At 41.2% G+C, this 22,176-nt stretch overlaps 1 protein-coding gene across 2 annotated transcripts in view; it reads right to left on the minus strand.

Annotated features, from left to right (window-relative positions):
* The window catches only part of LOC122806542 (espin-like), a 484,803-nt gene that overhangs the window by 317,178 nt on the left and 145,449 nt on the right, over positions 1-22,176 (minus strand). The window lies entirely within an intron of this gene.

Here is a 22,176-nt window from a genome sequence, read left to right on the forward strand (position 1 = left end):
GAGGAGCAACCATGACAGTGATGTCTGACACCAGCAAGGTGAATGTACTGTATCTGTGGCCTGATGTGGTTGTATGTGTATGTTGTGCAACACATGTATGTATTTGGATACTGTATAGGTTAAAGCTTTCATATCATGACACACTCAAAATGTTCAAGACATGTTTTGTGGTGCTTTGATGTCATGCCTACACAAGGTGTGCACAGCCCTGTATGATGTTTAGTGTGTCACATCTGCAATATAACCATTATGCAAAGGCCATAGTTGTACTGTGTCGAGCTAATGTACAACAGGGTGTACGCACATGTGCATCCCTTCTACTGTCTGTGTTGCTTCATGTCCCTGGCCATCTTCCATGGCCATGTGTAAACATGTTTTGTCCAATGGTTGTGATGGGCATCGATTTCATATATCAGTCTTGTCCCATATGACATACACCCATAGATGGCATATGCTCCACTGAAGACAGGTTTATGCAGACAAAGGGTGGTATGTTTGGAATGTGAGATATCATGTTTTGCAGGATAGTTAACCAGTGTTGCAGTCAGCCCACAAAATGTCATGGACATGTCAGATAGCAGATGACATTGCGTGACATTCATAGCAAGGGTGTACTCCACAAGGGTAAATCCTGTCTGTTTGTCATAATCCAGCTCCAAAACATATGGAGTGTGTGCACACATATGCTCTCTGTATAGTACGGTTTGCATTCCCCACATGTGTGATGCTGATCTGTAGTACATGTCCCTACAGTGAACCATGCCTCCACCATTGTATTTACAGCTGTCCACACATCTGGCAATGACAGTTTGTAAGGTTTAGTGTAGGTGTTTCATATAGTCTTTAAATATTCCACATGGGTAACCACTGTGATGCATTGCAGGTCTGACCTGTATATATTAACAGGATCACCATACATAATGTGCACATGTGTTAAATTGCCACATGGCAGATAGCATGCATTTAATATGATCTGTGCATTATCAAGCCTGATAAGTAATAACAAACTCACCAGCAACAGGCTGCTGCTGCTGCAAAATGCCAGAGGTACTTAAATAATACTATGCAGTATGCACATCTGTGCATACATAGAGTACCAAACTATAGTATGTGGCATGTGTGCATACATGCCTTGCATATGATGTTAAGTTAAATATTGTACAGTAATACATGTATCTATATTAAATATAGTTGTGTTATACGTGCAGTAGTGACTTACCAGCCAACTCCTGGCTCAGTGGTTGTGAGACAACCACCTCCACAATACCAGCTGAAGTTTGTAGATGGAGTTCTGCAGGTGTCCCCAGGGTGGCCAGGAGCTCCTCAGTACATGTGAGTGGGGGCTGGGTAAGTGGCCCCCCACCTGTTGCAGTTTGTTTCCTGGCAATTGCATTTGCATGCTGTTTCGCCCATCTAATTAAGTCAGTGCAGTGTCGGCACACCTGCTGATAGGTGTGAATGTGGCCGTCAACATAATTTACCCTCCTGTGAAATTCCTCCCACTGGGCATCCCAGTGCTGTGCATCCTGTGGCACTTGTCTGAAAAGTGTATCATGGTTGTCAAGGAGATATGGAATGAGGACCTCATCCTCCATGTTGCTGTACCGTGGCAGCCTTGCACGTTGCATACCTGGCAGACATTACGACTGTGACAGGTCACAGTAACACAGAGAAGTACAGAAGTACAGTTGCACAAACATGTGTATCACATTTATTATAATTACAAATATGGCTTTGCAAATCTGCATGACACTAACATCACTGACATATTTAACTCCCACACATTTGACACTTACTAGTGATTTCATGTTATCACTGTATATGTGCGTGACAAGTGTTGGCATTGCTCATACTCCATGTGGATGTTGTCTTGATGTGGGCATGTCTGTTTGCCTGTACTGGTGTCTTTAACTATTAGCATGTGCCTGGATGTGTTGACATTAATGCAAGAGACCTTAATGCTGTGTATATGTCAGATAGTCATACACAGCCTTAAGGGACATGACCTGTACCCTGCAGACTTGCTCACAGCAAGTTGTACATGTATGTGTATTGCCATATACATCTACATGGCACTGTACAGCAGTATAGCATTATAGCATCCTGCCATGTATTACCTGTGTTGCATATGTGAAACACATGGGACAATGGCTAGCTTGATGGTATTTGCAGGGTTGGATATCAACTATAGCATGTATGGTCATAGTGAACTAGTAAGTTATATACCCTGGGCCATGTATGAGCATAAGCTGAAAGGTTACCTAGCTGTAGCCAACATACAGGTAACTTTCAGTGGCCAGTTCAAGCAGTGCCACAAACTGATCCACAGGTTTACTGATATATTTGCCATGCGGTTATCACACATGTCTCAAAGGGGGGCAATGTGCAGCTTTGCTGGACAAGGATGCATAGTATGGCAGGAGTATGTAAAGTGTATGGGACAGGGATCTGTCAGGCATGTTATAATCCTTGTACTAGAAAGGTGGATGTCCATGAAGTATGTGTTTATTTGATATCAGGATGTGTAAGTGTAGCATGTCCAACATCTCTGGGTTGGACATGGCTTTATTCAGGGTACACATCATGCTACCTAGTGAAGCTAGGGTTTGGGAAGGCCGGTGTAGCCATCTGAACATGGCCAATAACCCTTAAAGGAAATATGTGATCTATTATGGGTCAATTGAGTGTTGAGTATGGGTGAACAATGATATCTATATTCATGGATGGCACCCTGTCATGATTAGGGGTGCCACTTACAACTACCTGACTGGTGTGGTGAAGTGACTATCAAAGGAAAGACTGCTGTCCAGCTGGATCCCATACACACACGGTTTCCATTATGTTGCCCACTGCCTAGGTGGTAGTTCATGGGTACAGGGATTTTAACATAGGGGATGACAATGCAATACTTTGCAGTGAGATTGTGGCCATACGTCACACACTACACATCCGACCCACAAAGGCACTTCTGTATGTTGCCCACAGCACTCATTGAGTCAACTATAGCTCCTAGTTCATAGTCATTTGCAAACTTCAATAGGCAGATATCTTCTGTGTTAGTCTGTGTGGTATAGATTTAGATAACAAAGAGGGGGAGTACTAGGACTGAACCCTGTATTACTCTAGTTGGCACTGGTTTGCTGTGCGTGCATTAGTCAGACACCTTCTGTAGTGTTGGTTCTGCCAGCTGTCCAGTTGCCAACCAGTCATGTGACATAGGAATATACACCTAGTTTACTGAGTGTAGCTGGAACCCAGTATGGGTGATGGTGTCCTAAGACCTGGCAAGGTCAAGATATGCTGTATGAATCAACCTTACTGTCATCTACATCTGTACTGACTACATCACATAAGTTGATCAAGGTTCATGGCCTTACAGACCAGACTCAGCAGGGTAGTAGTGCACTATTTCCCATTATCAGTGGTGTCTCCCCCTTTGTGGGGTGTGATAACTGTTGCTGTGCACCATTCAGTGTGTACACAGCCTGACATGCAGCTATGATTGAACATGATGTGTAGGTGGAGAGCAAATTGTTCTGACATTTGTGTAAAACACACCCTGGGATGTTGACAGGTTCCATGCAAGCTGCATGTATGGCTTTAGAGATTGCAGCCTTTACCTGCATAGTTGCAATTACAGGGACTCTGTAGTGTACATGAATATATAAACATATGTACCTGTTGGGGGGATTGAGAGTGGGTTTAAGTTGTCACAGACCCTATCTTGATGAACAAGTGCTATTTCTGTAGGTGCAGTACTTCTCAAGCCATAGTGCTGTGAAGCAGGACAGATGTTGTCGTTGCCATTACGATTCATGACACATCTATAGAATGCTCTGTGGTTGGTCTCATAATATGTGGCCAATTAGTTTCACAGTGGCTTTTTGTGGTCTTATATGGTGTATCTAAATCTTAATGAGGCTGACCAGAGATCACCTCCACTCATGTGTGTTCACTCTTGCAACAGTTTCTACCTTCTGTGGTACAGTTTATGGCAGGGTACCACCAGTTTGCCTTCCTGTTTGAGTTTGGTTGACTCTTGGTTCTGTTTCAATAGCAAAATCACTGCACTAATGTGAGTGCTTAAAGTGCATTTGTGTAGGATTCAGCATTTGCACATGCATTGTCCATCTGCATGGGTGCCATGACATTCACCACTTCTGTCTTAAGAAGCATAACATTGGCTTTGGAGACTGACTATGTGTAGCATATTGTTAGCCCTGGTTTATGTGATTATGGTGATCCAGGTCATTGTGGTGATGAAATCCAACATGCATTGAGCACAAGTGTTGGTACATGAGGAGTCTTCCCAGTTAATAGTGGGATAGTTGAGAGTAGCCATTATTATTGTTTTCTGTCTCAAACCTAATATTCCCCATTACATCACAATATGACAGTTGGGAATTCAGAGGCATGGTGGGTGATCTGCAGCAAGGTGCAATTTGGATTCTACTTTGGCACAGAGGTAATTGCTCAGCATAATGCATCTGATGTTATGCAAGTGCAACTAGCCTGGGGGTGTACATATCCTTTAGGAATATGGACACACCTGTGGCCTGTGTGTTCCAATAAAGGATAATGGGCAAGAGGTGAGGTATGTGTTATAACATGGTCATGCAGGGGTGCTCTCTGGAGCCTTGAACCATATCTCAGTCACTGCACAGATATGTTATCCATGTTACGGATTGACATAAGTGAGTCCATATGAAGTTTCCAAAATGTATCATTGAGTAGCAAGACACGCAGTTTATTGCGTGGCTCTCCCTGTTACAGCAGTGGAATTGTCACTTGAACCTTGCATGATGAAGGCACTATAGGGGAAGCATGAGCCCTAGCCAATATCCAGATTCCCAGGGGTGACAGGTGCAGGCCTGTCTGGCAAAGCATCATGGTCTATCAACCATGTTATCACAGGCAGAGAGATACTGGATACCCTTTGGATTACACCAGTACATTAGACAATTGGGGAATACAATACTTTTGTTCCTGTACTGCAGTATCATTCTGGGCAATGGAAGACTGCTATCCAGGCCATGGGACATACCTGCATGGGCTATAAGACCTAACAGTTCCTACATGTGTGTTTCCATGCAGTCCAGGCTACGGCATCCCAGGTCCTGCACAACAACATAGAATATGCCAGAGCCATGTGCACAGTTCAAAAGGTGGTCTGAGTGTATGGGCATGTGGCTAATAATGGCAAACAGGCATCTGACAGTATGTTTGCCCTCATATAGCTTGGTGTGTGACATAGCGCTAGACTTTGCATTCACAAATGAGCACTGTTGGGCATGTTTCTGGCCACGTGTTCTGAGGAGTGGCACAGTTTTGCAACCTATGTCATAAAGTTTGTGTTATTTATTGTCTGTCTATTCCAGCTTGGGAAGTCCCTTACTTGGCCAGATACTTGGAAGCCTCTGTGAATGTGTGTGCTTCCTACTGGTATGTGTGGGTGTCCTTTCTGTGTTCTGGTAAGGGTATGTGTTGAGTGTGATAATGAGATGTATGTGTTAACATACACCGCATGACTGTCCAGTCCAGTCATGGCTGTAGACTGGACTGCCTTCCAGCTTGCCTCTGTAGCTGCCGCCCAGACAATGTGTGGGGTGTGGTGTTATGTGGGTTTGGCAGTGTACATAGCATATAGATTACAGTCCCCCAGGATGGCCACATACACAAAGCTGACATTACTAAATACCAGTAGCTGACTAGTGGACATGCCTGTATAAGCATTCAGTACTACAAGTACCAAGTACTGTATTTAGTTTACTTATTGCTTATGAAGATGTTTTAGATGGTGATAGTCACAAGTACATATTTGAGTTATGAACGTGAAAACACTGGCTATTACAGAAACATAGTAGCTAACTTTAGCAGCAATCCTCATCTGAGGAGCACATCACATCCTGATAGTTGATTACAAATGATACAAGTGTCAACAGGTCTGTATCCTTTTCTGGGTATATACACACATATCCACCAGAACCATGAGGTCTGTTGGGCACGGACACCCACTCCCCAAACAGAGTCAAGTATCAATAGACTCTGCTGCCACTATCAACATAATCAGGATATAATCAGATAGTGTAAGCCATCACCTATGAAGCAGCTATTACACATTTGCAGCAGTTCATACATCTTACACTCATACTGCAGATGTTACACTGGAGTTAAAGATGATATGCAACTTGTTTCATTAGCAGTACTGTGCACAACCTTACATACAGTATTTGGAAGCAACCGTTAGGTTGGCAATGAGAGGTTAGGCTACACAAGCATGAAAGTTCAACCAGTGGGTCTCTACTCTCAATATCCACTCTACGTAGGTGTGCACATAGCCATTTGGCCCAGCCCTGTAACAAGGGTCACAACACATTTGCATAACATGTACACATGCACAGCTGTTACTGCTTGCAAACGATGCTAGAGAGGTGGATATTACATGTCTTATGTGCATGGATAGTTACCTAGCTCTTCCAATTGTCTTTGCTATCATGCTGCTAAACTGTCAGATAAATACAATTCATATGTATCTTGTTATTGAGTATTGTAATTGCCAACAGACATAACTAATGTTTGCATAACATAACACAAATGCTATGTAAAATGGAATACAGATGAGACAGATCTGCCTAGGATACTGTACATTACACAATTATTGGCATATTATCCCACAATGCAAATCATATTTGCAAAGTAAGCCCACATTTGACATGTTCATCTCACTAATACACCCATACATGTCTACTGTTACAATATAGCAACATATACTATCCCCTGTTATAGCACATACTTGTTGGACCAACCCTGACACAGACAGTGGCTGGAAAAGAAATAATGAATTTCAAGCCTCAATATATCATCCCTTGTGGTGTATGAGGAGTTTGCCTTGTGACCTACAGCAGTATACACATAGAATACTACAGGCATAACTACTGCTCAACCAATACATTACTACAAGATAGCTATTTCCACTATATGCATTGATTACCCTGTAAGTATTACAGAACAGGTACTACATACACAGACATACTACAATTTATACATACCTTATTGGTAAATGCAGGTGTTATTGAGTGGTATGTTATTTATTTCAGTCATTGTTTATTTCATTTTGGGGTATTTTGTAATATTCTGCAGGTATATACTGATGGTTTGAATGTGTGACAAGTCATCCTTTCATAGTTAGAGATCAGTACCATGTGCTATCCTGATCACCAGTTGGTGTTCCAAAGTAGTTAATTACATGCACATCAGCTGTGTAGCTACTTTACTAGCCAATACCATGGCAACAGTGGAGTATAACTGAGTACTCCAATTGGGCATTGTCTCTTTGCCTTACTTATGAGGAAGACAGCCTGGAAGTGTGGTCTGCAATCTATTGCAACAGCTGTATGGAGACAAACTCAACTATATTGTGTGGAATGTCTAGACATTTTGGTCTACATGTGAGTACTGCTGTTACATTTCTAACATTGCTACTTGTGCAGGGTTTGTCTGTACCTAATACTTCTGCATATGTTTCAGTCTGGCCAGGTTGTTTGATCAGCTCAAGACTGCATGGCTATGCATATAATGTTAGGGGGTTTACAGTGTGCTCACCAGACATCTTTAGTTTGGTGTTAATGTGTATTATACTGTGCTGATGATCAGTAATTGGTAAAACTTCCTGGTGTAATTACTTTTCAACCCTCTGAAACAAGATTTGTTCAAACAAATCCTGTAACATCAGCAGCTGTTCCACATAGGGCCATGTTAGTGTGACTCTGTCCAGGTATGTCAAGTTTTCAGCAGATGTCGTACAGTGGGTGAATAATTGGTAATGATATGACAGTATGTATTGTTGTAATTAATTTGGGTGTGGGGGAGATCTTGGTGGGTGCACATAGCAGATGCAGGTGTGTAGACACTGCTTTTATACATATTCTATATGTGTGTGGGGGTTCTTTCCTGTGTGAACACCTATCCCTTAGTGGACAAATACTATGGTAATTGCAGGCTGATTCATTGAGGCACTGTTAAATACTTCCTGTATTGCATGCAGGTAATGTTAGTCCTTGAATCCTTTTGGCCATACATCGGAATGTAATAAAGGTTTGCTAAATAAAAGATGTCTGTGTATTTCTGTCATGGATATTTGCAGTCATTGTAGTTGTGTTGGTGGCTAACCCTATTTGGCTCATGTCCGTATGACATATATGTAATAGTGTATTGGCATATACTCTTCATATGTTATGTTCATATTGTTTGTGGGGGGCAGACAGTGTGATTGCAATGGTGCATGTTATACTCAGATTTGAACACTTCAGATGCTGTATACACACATGTATGTATGTACATATATATATATATATATATATATATATATATATATATATATATATATATATATATATATATATATATATATATATATATATATGTATGCATGTATATATCTCTATACATCTTTATGTACCAGTAATATATATTATTCCATACATTTATATGTACCTCCATAGATGTGTAGATGTTTTTAACCTATCTATATATATATATATCTCTCTATATATTGACGTGTATATATATATATATATATATATATATATATATATATATATATATATATATATATATATATATATATATATATATATATATATATATATATTTATATATAGATACATATGTATATATAAAATATACATATATCTATATAGCATACACCTTTCATTGGGTACATGGCAGTTTGTCCTATTTCCACACAATCTTCCCTTTTGTATTTTAACCTGTTTGAAAATACAGCTTGCATAGGTATATCTCAGGTAGTTTAGTGGTATGTTATTCTGAGGCTGGTGTACATGGTTGTGGGTTCTAATCCTGGAAGTGGTTATTATTTTACTTCCCAGAGCAGGCACTGCTCAGGAAAGGGTGATTAATGCACATTTAAGCAGTTGTAAGCTTATTTGCCCGTGTTCTGTGCGATGGTAAGCAAAGGTTACACCTGTGAAGCGCTTATCCGTTTAACCGTGTTTAAGCATCGCTTACCATCGCACAAACCCACTTACAACTGCTTAAAAGTGCCTTAATCAACCTGCATCCAACAGCCCTTATTATGGCCCTCATAAAAAATAAACAACCCTTGAACCCGTGACCATGACCACCACAGTCACTGACTTTACCACTAAGGCATCTGAGATATGTATAAATGTTATGTTTTTTAGAATATGCCTTTTACTACAAGCATTCCTCACTACTGAAAACAAATGTGACAGTCAGTTGATGTACATATGTATAATACATGTTAATGTTCATATGTTTGTAGAATTATGTGTTGCAATGTGACCTGACAGGGTGTATTAGGGATGAACATGGTTCTGGTTTTGTGTCCTTTTTTTATTGTCTCCATACTCCATGTATACACCTCCAGTTCACTTATTGAACATCGAACCCAGGCTCTCCTTGATGCATACTTTCATTACCCATCATTTCTCCCCACCTCAAACTCCACATACACAACAACCATCCCTTCTATGGTGAATTAAGTTCATATTAATTGTTATAATACCAGAGCTGCATGTGTTTTGTGTACACTTCAATTCCTTTGGATTGCTTCAGTGTCAGGAAGTGTGTTCATAGATGTTTATTTAATGGCTATAGATGTGTCTGTATATATATATATATATATATATATATATATAACAACAGAAACTGTAGTTTCCCCATCCCCTTCAGCTGAGATATACAACCCATTAGGGATATCATTGGCAAAAAACTGGAACATAATAAGAGCGGACCACAACACCCACCAGATAATGGGTAATGAGCCTGTCTTCTCATACAAGGAGACCAGAACGCTTAAACAAACCTTCGTAAAGAAAGAGACCCCATACTCAGGAATGGCACAGACCCCCATGAGCCTGCTAACCCACAAAACCCCAAAGGTATGGGCCCTTGCAAACATTGTGTAGTCTGCCCTTTCATACACTCAGGCACAACCTACACTTTTCAACACTGCAACATCACGGTGCAGTTCAAAGCCCAGCATGACTGCCACTCAACTTTTCTAGTCTGTGCAGCCTACTGCGACCAATGTTTTTCCTTCTACATTGGAAAAACAATTAGAAAGCTCTCAGACAGGGTGAAGGAACACCTTGCAGCCATCAGGCATAATGACAGTTACAATGCATTAAGCAGACATGCCACCAGCTGCAACGGCTTCGCCCATTTTAAATTTCTAGTGTTTGAACAGGTCCAGTAGTTTTTTTGAGATTGCAGCACAATACTGGAGCTGAAGGAATTAAGATGGCAACTCCTCCTTGAAGCAGATACCCCACCAGGGCTCAACGAGAATCTCAACATTAAATGTGCATTAAAGTGGTACAGCTAAAAAGTTACAGCATGCCCCCTAGTGACAGGATGTTAGCAGATAAAACCTTTTGTTTTATAGCAGTGTCTCTCATTAGTCCAAATACTACTGCATTGGTGTAGTCTACCAATCATAGTGAAGTATTTTTTATACCAGTTAGACTATTTAAAGCTCGCACAGTACTGCAAATGCATTACATTTTGCTTTGATGAAGTTTGATTGTTACCAGTAAAGTGAACGAAAGCACTCAGCAAATAACAGTTCTGGCTCAGCGTCCATTCATTGGATTTCTGTTTTTGTTTTTAACAGTTCGGAAGTTTTCAGTAGTACATATATATATATATATATATATATATATATATATATATATATATATATATATATATATATATATTTATATCTATGTGCAGACATCACTGACATGTATATATATATATATATATATATATATATATATATATATATATATATATATATATATATATATATAAATATATATATATATATATATATATATTTAGTATTAATTGTTAACAGTTATACATATGTAGACTTGTATATGTTGATTCACAAACTACAGTACATTACAATGTACTGTACATATGTACACAAAGTGACTGTCCCATTTGTTGTCAGTACTGTGGAATGCCTGTAGTAAAAGGTGTATTCTAAAACCCATGAAGCATGCATGCAGCTCAGAGGGCTTAGTGGCAAGTCCAGTTACTATAGTGTGCATGGTCCAGGGTTCAAGACCTGCAATGGTTCATCTTTTTTTTAGGCTAGAATACGGCTCTTTTAAGCAGCTGTAAGCATGTTTAAAAGTGATTGTGCGACAATAAGGTGGCAGTTAAACACAGTTAAATGAAATCTAAAAGCATATAACCTGTGTGTGCAAACATGGTCACGTCCGCTAACTACTCAGGATATATATACTTAAGTGTAGTAACATCTCACAATGTGCTTACATAACATTACAATCTCTGTTGCCTTTACTCTCGGGCACACATGGGTATATATGGGTGTTTCAAATGTTTATTAAACTGAAGATTACTACCTAAATATGCAAACTGTGGTTAAGGTATACTTTTTAACATAAAAAAATCTCTGACATTATTGGGATTTGAACCACAAATGCATAAATACTATGCGAATGCTCTAACCATTGCACTATTGACATTAACATTGCTTCTCCTTATTTTTCTGTTTAGATGATTTCTATGTGTAAGCTAGGCTAAGCAAAGGGCAGCGGCACGCAAACCCACTGAGCTTCACATACTCTTGAAATAATAACATAAGAAATGAAAGGGGAGAATATAAAATAAAATTCCTAACTACATTAGGCATAGCCCATCACTGACACTCTGCAAGAGAAACCTTGACGGGTGAATGGGTAATGAAATATACACCCCTGGGATCATGTGTGCCAGAACCCTACAGCTGAGTGGAGAGACCCACAGTTTTACAGCTGCAAGACCTGTTGGGGAAATTGAATGGTGTGGAGTTTTCACATTAACATACCCTGTTTAGATCACTAAGTGCCCTTATCACCCTCCAATCCCCCCGTCTTCAACAGCTTCCGGCACCTCTGCCTGGAATCAAGTCATTGGCTATGCTTGACAGAGGCTCAGTTAATTGATCAATGGGGCGGTGAAAGCCAATGCACTGTAGCTATGCTTCTAAATGCCCTTGTGCGGATAATGTAGTACCTTCCTGTGAACCACTAAGGTGCAGGCTGTCAATGAAATACAATATGTAAATACACAGAGCTTTCAGATCACACTATACAGTGAGCAATCAGCATGTAGGCAGAAAACTGTTCAGTACAGCAAGAACATGCAGAACACTGATACTTAATCACTCCAAAAGTCTCTCTTGGAAGCTAGAAGGCTTGTATCAGTTTAAGGTTTTCTATTGCTAACCAGCAAGTTACCTACAGGAAAGGTGAGAAACAAGCAAAGATGGGAAACATGCATGCAACAATACCATACCAGCTCGCACATGCCACCCTTAGGCTTTTAAATACTGGCCAAGGCTCCTGCCGCCCCTATGGCGCCTTTTTTAGGCAAGGCTCAAAGGTGAAACCCACCTCCATAAACAGCACAAAAAAGTAGAACAATGACAGTCACAACATGCACGCACTCACAGCACTCCTCGGTATGGACAACGTCAACACTTCTGCAGTAACTGAAACCTGTTTTAAGGCTCCTGAGAGCACCACAGCACTACCAGACTACAACTCATACCACACATTTCATCCACAGAACATGGACTGGCATAGAAATGGAGGGGGTATATCCATATTAATCAAGGATACCTACACCTCCAGGTTAGTGGGGCAGCATGATACTTCTGAGATCTTCCATGTGCAGCTAACATCAGCCAGAACTGCAAGGCAAATTGTGGCCTGCTACAGATCACTCTTCATGACCCAGGACCACCACTCCACCTTCCTGGAGACAGTGGAAAACATGACAGTCCTACCGAACACCCTGATATTGGACAATTTCAACTACCCTAACATTAACTGGGAAAACTACTCGAGTACTTAATTTCAGGCCCAGCGCTTCCTGGAATTTTATCATGTCAAATGCCCTGGATCAGATGGTAGACCTGGTAATCACCAACATGAGCGACAGGTGCAACACAGCAGAGGTAAACCTGTCACTGGTTAGATCTGACCATAAACTATTCACTGTGGATGTCCACACCCCACCATCTCACCCACCCAAGGAAACCACAGTGAAATCCTTTCCTACAACTAACTTCACACTACTAAAGATAGCGGTGGGAAGTTTCAGAGCTCCCACACTAAGGGAAAATACTGCCCAAGATACAGAATGATTTACAAATGCACTCTATGAGCACCTACAAGGATGTATGGATCATGCCATCCCTGGTAAACCAAGACTCATTCCTCCAAGACAAGGACACCAGTCTGGTGGACCCCTGCAATAAACAGGCTATACAACAGAAGGAAGACAGTAGTCCAGAAATAAAAGAAACTCCCAATAAGGAAGGACATCCCTGACCAGTATTAGCAAGGAACAATGGTCCCTCATGTAATCATCCAAGACTAACTTCAAAAGGGAAATAGCCAAGGATTAGACAGATAACCACAAAGCATTCTTTGGCTATGTCAAGAATCTAAGTGGTAACTCACAGATTTGCACTGTGCTGGTGCAATATAGCACAAAATGTACTGAACCTACTGATATCGCCAACAGCCTTGCAGATACATTCAGTGCAAACTTCACCCCCATATCACCCCCTAAAGGGCACACAACAATACACGGAAAGTACAGTATCCCAGACATCACAGATGCACAGGTGAAAATAGCCCTCTCAAAAGGCAAAACACAGCATCACTGGGGCCAGATGGTGTCCCAGGCTGTGTCTTGCAAACACTACAAGACAAACCAACCCCCCCCACCTAAATAAGCTTTTCAACCTCAGTCTCTCCACAGGCTACATCCCCATAGAATGGAACATAGCAATGGTTATTCCACTCCACAAAGGAGGAGCCACAACTGACCATGGTAACTACCACCCCATAAGCCTGACTAGACTGGTCTGCATGGCTATGGGGTGCATCATCATGGAACTCATTAATAAAGACATTGGTAACCTCCAAACACTTGACCCAACCCAGGTCTTCTTGGTTGAGGGCACATCATGCCTACTGAACCTGGTTGACGCCTTACAGACAGTCATCCAGGTGATAGTTGAGGGGAGAGGTGGTTCATGCATCCTACCTGGACCTCACCAAGGCTTTCGACACCATTCCCAACTTGGGTATTATTGATAAACTCATCAGCCTGAACATAAACCCCTATGTCACAGGATGGGTTGCCAACTGGCTTACAGACAGAACCCACATGGTAAGACTAGCGGCCTCCAGGTCGAACTCTTAACCTGTCACAACTGGTTTCCCACAGGGCTCGGTCCTGGGACCCCTACTGTTTGGCATATACTTCTCAGAGGTACAGGCAAACACAGGTGGACTATGGCAGACCACATTAGCCAATGACTGCAAACTGGGAGCCATAATTGACTGTCCAGCTGACACAGACAGCCTTCAAAAGGGCCTCACGGAGATAAGTGATGGCCTCAAGCTAAATGCCACAAAATGCATAGTCATTCCATTTTGGAAAATGAAACACCCACAAATTACCACATAGGTGGCAGCTCCCTTAATACAGATGAGTGAATAAGAGATCTGGGGTCTAAGGTAGATAGTAATCTCTCCTTTGACATTCATATTGTCAAAGTAGTTAGGACATCCTTCTATGTAGGCCATCTAATTACTAAATGGTTTGCATCTAGACATACTGGGGTTATAATGCCCTTTTACTCATCACTCACCAGACCCATCATAGAGTATAATACCCCATTTGGGATGTACCTCAGAAGACACTTCCAACAGCTGGAAAGACCACAAGAGTACCTCGCAAAGAGGATTACTGGCCTCAAACATATGTCCTATGCAGCTAGACTGAATAAACTCCAGCTGTACTCAGTGGCATCTCATTTACTCAAAGATGATCTCTGCTGGCCTACAAAGTCATGTCCAACTCAGACTTAATGGATATGTTCCACCTAAGGAAATCCATGTCACAGTGAGCCACGCACTCTAGTGAGCTAAACCTTGCCGCAACAATAACTAGAACATGCTGGAGGGACAGATTCCTGTCACAGAAACTCCCCATGCTTTGGAACAACATCCCTAATTACATTATACAGAGCCCCTCACTAACACTCTTCAAGAGGAACCTTGAAGAGTGGATGGGGAATAGTAGATACACCCCAGGGATCCCACCATTGGCTCTGCTCAACAGAGGGACAGTTAATTAATCAATCGGGTGGCAAAAGCTGACACATTCTGGCTAGGCTTATGAATGCCCTCGGGCAGTTAGCCTGGTACCTACCTATGAACCTATACATACAGTAGCAGTACATGCTGATAGCTTAATTTACTGCTCAGGTGTTGACTTACCTTGTGCCAGTAGCAGTTGTGTGTGCAATAGTTGCAGGCTGCCTATGTTGGATGCACACAGTAGACTGCCTATACATGACAATTTACAGGTAGTTTTGTGTGTGTGTGCCGTCCATTTTTACTGTGAGTGCAGGTGGAGAAAGGCATCAGTCCCTAGGTGCCTACGCTGTCAGTGTGTGTGCTATACGTTCACTCCTTGCCAAGGCATGGACATACTGGGCACGCCTCCATCTGCCTACAGGGGCTGGCTCAGGGGGCTCGTGGTCTGAGTCCCTTTGTGTCTGTGGGGCCCTTGGCAATGGTGGTGGGCTGTGAGGGCCTTCACCATTCTGTCACTGTTGCAGCTGTTTCCGCAGGATCATATTGTGTAGCATGGCAGATACTATGAAGATGTGGGCACATGTGGCTGGAGAGTACTGCAAGGCTCCACCGGAGATGTCCAAGCAACAGAACCATGCTTTGAGCATCCCAAACACATGCTCTATGATGATTCTGGGATGGGTTCCCCTCTGTATGTTCTGGCTCTGAGGCTTGACTGACACAGCTCCACAAGTTGCTGTAGGGTGTCCCTGTCCATCCTGTAATGCTCTACTATCTCCAGATCATGTAGCCCCTGGTAGGTTACCCTGAGTCTGAACACTCTTCTCCTCCACTGGTGCCTGCGGTGGTTGTCAGGATCACCCTCCTCACCACCTTCAGTCTCCATCACATGCTGGTGAATCAAAGCAATAGCAGCCCCTAACATGTACATATTAAAACTTCCCCATTTGTATACACCAATGGTGCAGTGTGTATGGGAAAACACAAGTGTGTGTGAGGTGCTTTCACACTTGATACAATTGTGCTATAGATGCTGCTGATGTAATTGGCTGTGTGTGAGCAGTTCCAGCTGCAAGTTATCTTACTTATGGGTTTTACATTGATTACTGCAAGTGTGGGGGCTGTAGCATGGAGTTATGCTTGCCTGGCTTGATTCATCTGTTGCCCTTTAATTCCCTTTTAAACCTAGATCCCCTCCCATTGTCAGGCATGCATCCACCTGCCAGTTTTATTGTCTTATACTTTCCCTACCCAGTTGTGTGTTGCAAAGTGTATGCAGCTGATATAAAGCAATTCTACTTTGTTCTGCTTTGACACTTTACTGTTTTCTTTGCAGTGCAACCCCTTCCCTTTCCTCTTCTGTGGGTAGATGCTAACAGCCTTGTTAGCTGTTGTCAATGGCCCACTGTAGGTTTCTAGGTGTTAATTACTCATTTGTACTCCAATTTCCCTGCTGCAGCATTTCCTTATTTTTTTCATATATCCTTCCTGTTTCAGCTCCAGTGTGAGCTGCACATACCTGTTTACCAGGTTTAAGTGAGTTTTAATCCCCATTTACATGCATACTTGGTTACCTTGTGTGCGCTCAGCTAGGTAAAGCTAAAGCCAGTTAAACACATCCCTTTCCTTTAGCTTTGCTTAGCTACAGGCAAACCGGATTGGCATTGCTACAATGTGCTTACAGCAAAAGTGACACACCCCTCTCTTGATGTCATCTTTATCTCATGGTTACACCTCGGAGTTATAACACTACACCATGAGGTGCATCCTTACACCGGGTGAATCTGTGATTCAGTATAACTCCTCTCATTTGCATTAGATTGCTACTAATTCCTAGAAACCATGCATAACACTAACAGAGCCCCTTAGCAACCCTTGCACCATGGTGTGGTGTAACATGCCTCCATTGACTATTACGGGGAAATCATGAAATGTGTTACATTGTGGTGTTATTTTCTTTCTTCTGTTTTTCTTACGATCCCATTTGCATGCCGCTGCCCTACGCTTTAAACTTCGTGATAGTGCGGGAAAAAATAATAATGTTATTTTTACATTTTGTACATGTTTTTTTATGCCAATGGCTATATATTTAGCCATTGGCATATATTAACAATATAGTACATGTGTTTGGTCGGCTGACATGGCCCGATTTTATGTTTGCAGTAATGTAAACCGTGTTTTACGGTTTACACTTCTGCATGCTTACACTACTCCTGCACCACTTCCTGGATCGCTAACTACCCTCATTTGTATGCTACACTGCTGCAAATGGGGTGATTAACATACAGGAGCTGAGAGCTGTGCCGGCATAGCGTACGCAGGTAGTGCATGTGAAAACAGCTCGTACCTGCATCGCTCGGCGGCCATATTTGGTGTTGGAACACCGACGCTACTCCTGCACCTGGCTCAAGCTTCGTGAATCCCAGGGACTGTCTTTCACCACAATTTAAATAAACAGTTTATGTGACCTCATATGTCAGGCCAATCAGACACATTTAGTTAAAATAGTTGACAAAACAGGTTAAGAATAAAAACACTTTTAAGTGTAATTCTAAAATAGTCACCTGCATAGAAGACACTTGAAACTTATAGTATCGCCTTCACACACACACACACACATACACACACACACACACACACACACACACACACACACACACACACACACACACATACACACACACACACACACACACACACACACACACACACACACACACATACACACACACACACAAATCAATAAAGCTAGCTATGGAATTTTTAATGACAAGTTGAAGGATTGGGACTGGTTCTTTGAAATGATAGGTCAAGATTTAAGCAACTGCTGCATTTTTTAAGTACAAGTTCAAGTAATTGTTGCACAACATGTGCAATTTATAAAAAACATCTGGCACATCCAGTCAGAAAAATATAGCAGTATTGCTGGAACTGATTCATCTTCATGTCTTGGTGAGTACCCATTTTTTACAAAATCCTACCAAGACAGCATTGCTATATAGAGTCTAGTTTATGTATCATGGAGAAAGGAAAGTACCAGGATAAAAAAGTGCCCACTCATGGTATATGCGCTTGTGGTAGGAGTAGAAAAAAAGAAAGTGCTGAATCCTCAGGACAATGAAACATTCCTACCTCAGGGTTAGGCCAGGATTGGGGGGATGCCCCCATGGTAGAAAAAAGTAGCAGTCCACAAAAAATGATAGACCAAAAAAGAGGGATAGAGATGACAAAGTGGTCCATTAAGGATAAGGAAGAAATTATGTATTGTTTCTATTATGCAAAAAACCCTGGATGTCCAGATAGAGGATATTTAGAAAGATAAAGAGAGAAATTAGAGGAAAGAAAAATCCTTGTACAAAGAAAGCTGACAAAAAAAAGCATATTCCTTAATGCAAAAAATTAATTAAAAACATTATCTAGATGAAGAAACACTCCCCTGTCTGGAAAAAGATGTGAGGGTGTAAGTAAGAAAGGGTCTACTTCATAACACTGAAATTTCATAACATTGAGACCAAAACATCTAAATCCCAAAACACTGAAAACCCAAGACATTGAAAACTCAGAACATTGAAAGTATGCTTCATAACACTGAAAACTGCAATGCATATGTAAATGACATCTTCTCCACCTATAACAACTAACTAACCAACCAACACACTTTCTACTACATTTCTGGGAGGGGGGGCAAGCGCCCCTGCACCCCCTGTAAATGAAATATACCAACTCCAAGATCACACTACAGTGGAAAAAAGTTAATTTCCTAACCTCTCTGTTTCACAATCACCATACACTGAGGTTAGGAAATTAACTTTATCCACTGTAGTGTGATCTTGGAGTTGGTACATTTAATTTACAGGGGGTGTGGGGGGTGCAGGGAACCCCCCCCCCTGCAGAAATGATATAGAAAATGTGTTTGTTAGTTAGGTGTTGTTGTAGGAAGAGGGGTCTTATTTTCTTCTGCAATGTAGTTTTTTTTCAATGTTATGAAGCACACTTTCAATGTTCTGAGTTTTCAATGTTTTGGGTTTTCAGTGTTTTGAATTTTCGATGTTATGGGCTCAGTGTTATGAAATTCAGCATTATGAAATTTCAATGTTATGAAGTAGACCCGTAAGAACATGTAAAGAAACAAAGAGGTTTTTGAAAGGGATAAAAAAGAGACATGGACATGGGTAAGAAAATGAAATTTGAAATGGTGCAATATTTATGCAAAAGAGAAAGCCAAACTAATCAACACAAAAAATGCTGCTCCAAAAATATTTGAAGATAAATGCAGGCAAAGGCACCCAGATATGGAACATTTCAGAATGTAAAATATGACTGCAAAATGTGAATCTAGAAAAGAAGGTTAGTGAGGTAGAAATAACACTGAAGAAATGACTGTATGAAATGAATGGTTTAGTGTGGAAAGTGTAACACAGGCAGTGTAACAACATGATGGACCAGTGGGCCTTCCAAAGAGGAGCAATAAGCAGACCGGTATGCATCTGAGGTCATTTTGCAGCAGACCAATGTTTTTGAGCCTCCTGGAGGAGACTTACCCAAAAGTCCAGATGAGGTTGCACAACAACAGGAGTAGGAAACAGTGGCAACTTTGAGCAGGTAATATTGCATCATGATGGACCATTGGGTCCCTATATGGAGGAGCAGCAGATGAGACAAGATGCATCTGGGGATCATAATATCACAGGATGATGTTCTGGACCTTTCTGTAGAAGACATGCATGAAAAAGAGAGCAAAGAAGTTGTTCTCATTTCAAAAGAAAACAATCTAAGGGAAGACATGCTTGATGTAATTGAGATGGATAAATTTATTAAGATGGATGAAATAAATAGATTACAGAAAGCAAATAAGACCCAACATCTTAGAAGGTTGGTAAAACAGATAGACACCGTAATCAGGACTATTAAGAGAAATCCATGTGATATAATAGAAATAAATCAGCTTTATTACTTTGCAAGTAAACTAATAATGGATAAAGTGTTACCACAAAAATATAGAGTAAAAAGGAAAAGAAGGAAACAAATAGAGTCTCACAATGGAAGCACTGAATAGAGAAAAAAAAGCAAACTATTGTTAAAGTGCTAACAAACTTGTAGACTCAATAGCAAAAGCACTGAAATCTAAGATAAGGTGGACTTGAGGTAGTTTATAGTTAAGCACTGTTCTGGTAAAGTTCTGGTCATTAAAGAGTGAAAACGTTTAACTATAAACTACCTTCAGTGTGCTTTATTTGAGTTTTTCAGTGCTTTTTGTATTCAATAGAGAAAACTATTAAACTATTAAGACAAAAAGTATCACTTTTTGAAGAATATGGAAAAGGTAACAAATTATCAAAAATAATAGAAGTAGTAAAAGAAGCAGTATTAAAATTAACCAGGATTTTTCTAAAAATAAACTGACCCCAGGATTCATTAAACTCTTTTTTTCCATGCAAGAATAGTGTAGCTGTTCCTGCACAGAATATGGCCGCCGAACGATTCAGAAAACAGCTGATCTGGCGTGCACAAGCCTACCGACACTGTTCTTGCAAGGAAAGCCATGCAGAATGCTAATTACCTCATTTGCTGGTGAAAACCATGCATATGAGGTGAATTAGCAATTCTGGAAGCAGGCAGGCATCCATGCAGGAAAAGTGCTAGTTGCGGAAATTTGTTTGGTTACTAACTGAACACATTTTTGCAAACAGCAAAACGGAGGCATGACAGCTCAAATAAAAGCATGTATTATAAACTTTAAGCATGCCAATGGCCAAATTTATAGCCATTGGCATGGGAAAGTGGTTAATTTAATAAAAAATCAAATTAAGTTTTTTTGGCCGATCTCAGCAGTTTAAGCATAGGGCAGAGGCGTGAAAATGGGATCATGCCAAAAATAAAAAAAAATGTAAAAACTCAATTTTAGGGGAAATCTGCATGTTGCCATTATAGTCAATGGCATGCAGAATCAAAACATTACCAGGGAACACTAGATGTCAAGGGGAAAGACTCCATGTCAGAGCAGTAACTATGGACTAAGGCAGTGGGGCATGCAAATGGGGGATTTACTGAATCACAGAATATTCTAAGTCCACACACTGCACCTAACCGTGTAGGTGCTAGAACAGGATAGTGTAGGCAGGAGGAGCAGCTAACATGAAAATGGGGCTATGTCATGCTTGCTGTAAGCACATTGGAGCTCCATTGCCCGAGTTTGTGCTTAGCTAAGTACAGCTAAGCAAGGGAGCATGTCGGAGGCTGTAATGTCTTACACCATGAAATGAAGATACTGTTTGCATCCTAGGAGGGCCATTTCTGCTAAAATGTATTTACCTTAGCTAAACAGGTGTGCACATCATGCACTGGGACTTAAAAAGAAAAACTGAAATAGCAGCACTGTTTACATTTAGGCAGCGCATTAGCAAACCGCGCCTTGGAGCTTAAAAGGAGCGGAGATGGGAAGGGGGAAAAGAAAAAAAAAGGGAAATAGCAAAATACAGCCACACAAATACAAGTAAAATAGCTGGCAGGCGGAATGTCTCAAAGTCAGCTAATCACACAGGCAGCATCTGCAGCACATCACTATAAACTATGCAAAAACCTTCCAGTCTGGTTTTTCCCACAAACTCTGCACCATAGGTGTACACATAAAGGGAAATTTTAACTGACAAAGTTAGCAAAAAATGTTAGGGGCTGCTGTTGCTTTGATCTATCAGTATGTGCAAGAGGCTAAGGGTGCTGAGGAGGATAATGTTGACAACTGATTCAGACCGAGGAGGAGGAGGAGAGTGTTCAGACCTAGGGTAACCTACCAGGGGATACATGATCTGGAGATAGTAGGGTGCATCAGGGTGGACAGGGACATACTTCAGCAACTTGTTGAGCTATGCCAGCCTTGCCTCAGACCCAGAACCAACAGAGGAGAACCCATCTCAGTGGATACCAAGGTATGTGTAGCCTTAAGAATACTAGCTACAGGTACTTTCCAAAGACCAGCTGGGGGATGTCATGGAGGTCTCACAGCCATCTGCATCCA

The sequence above is a fragment of the Protopterus annectens genome, chromosome 7.part0 (genome assembly GCF_019279795.1).
Source record: "Protopterus annectens isolate FY-2018-M chromosome 7.part0, PAN1.0, whole genome shotgun sequence".
Lineage (NCBI taxonomy): Eukaryota > Metazoa > Chordata > Ceratodontiformes > Protopteridae > Protopterus > Protopterus annectens.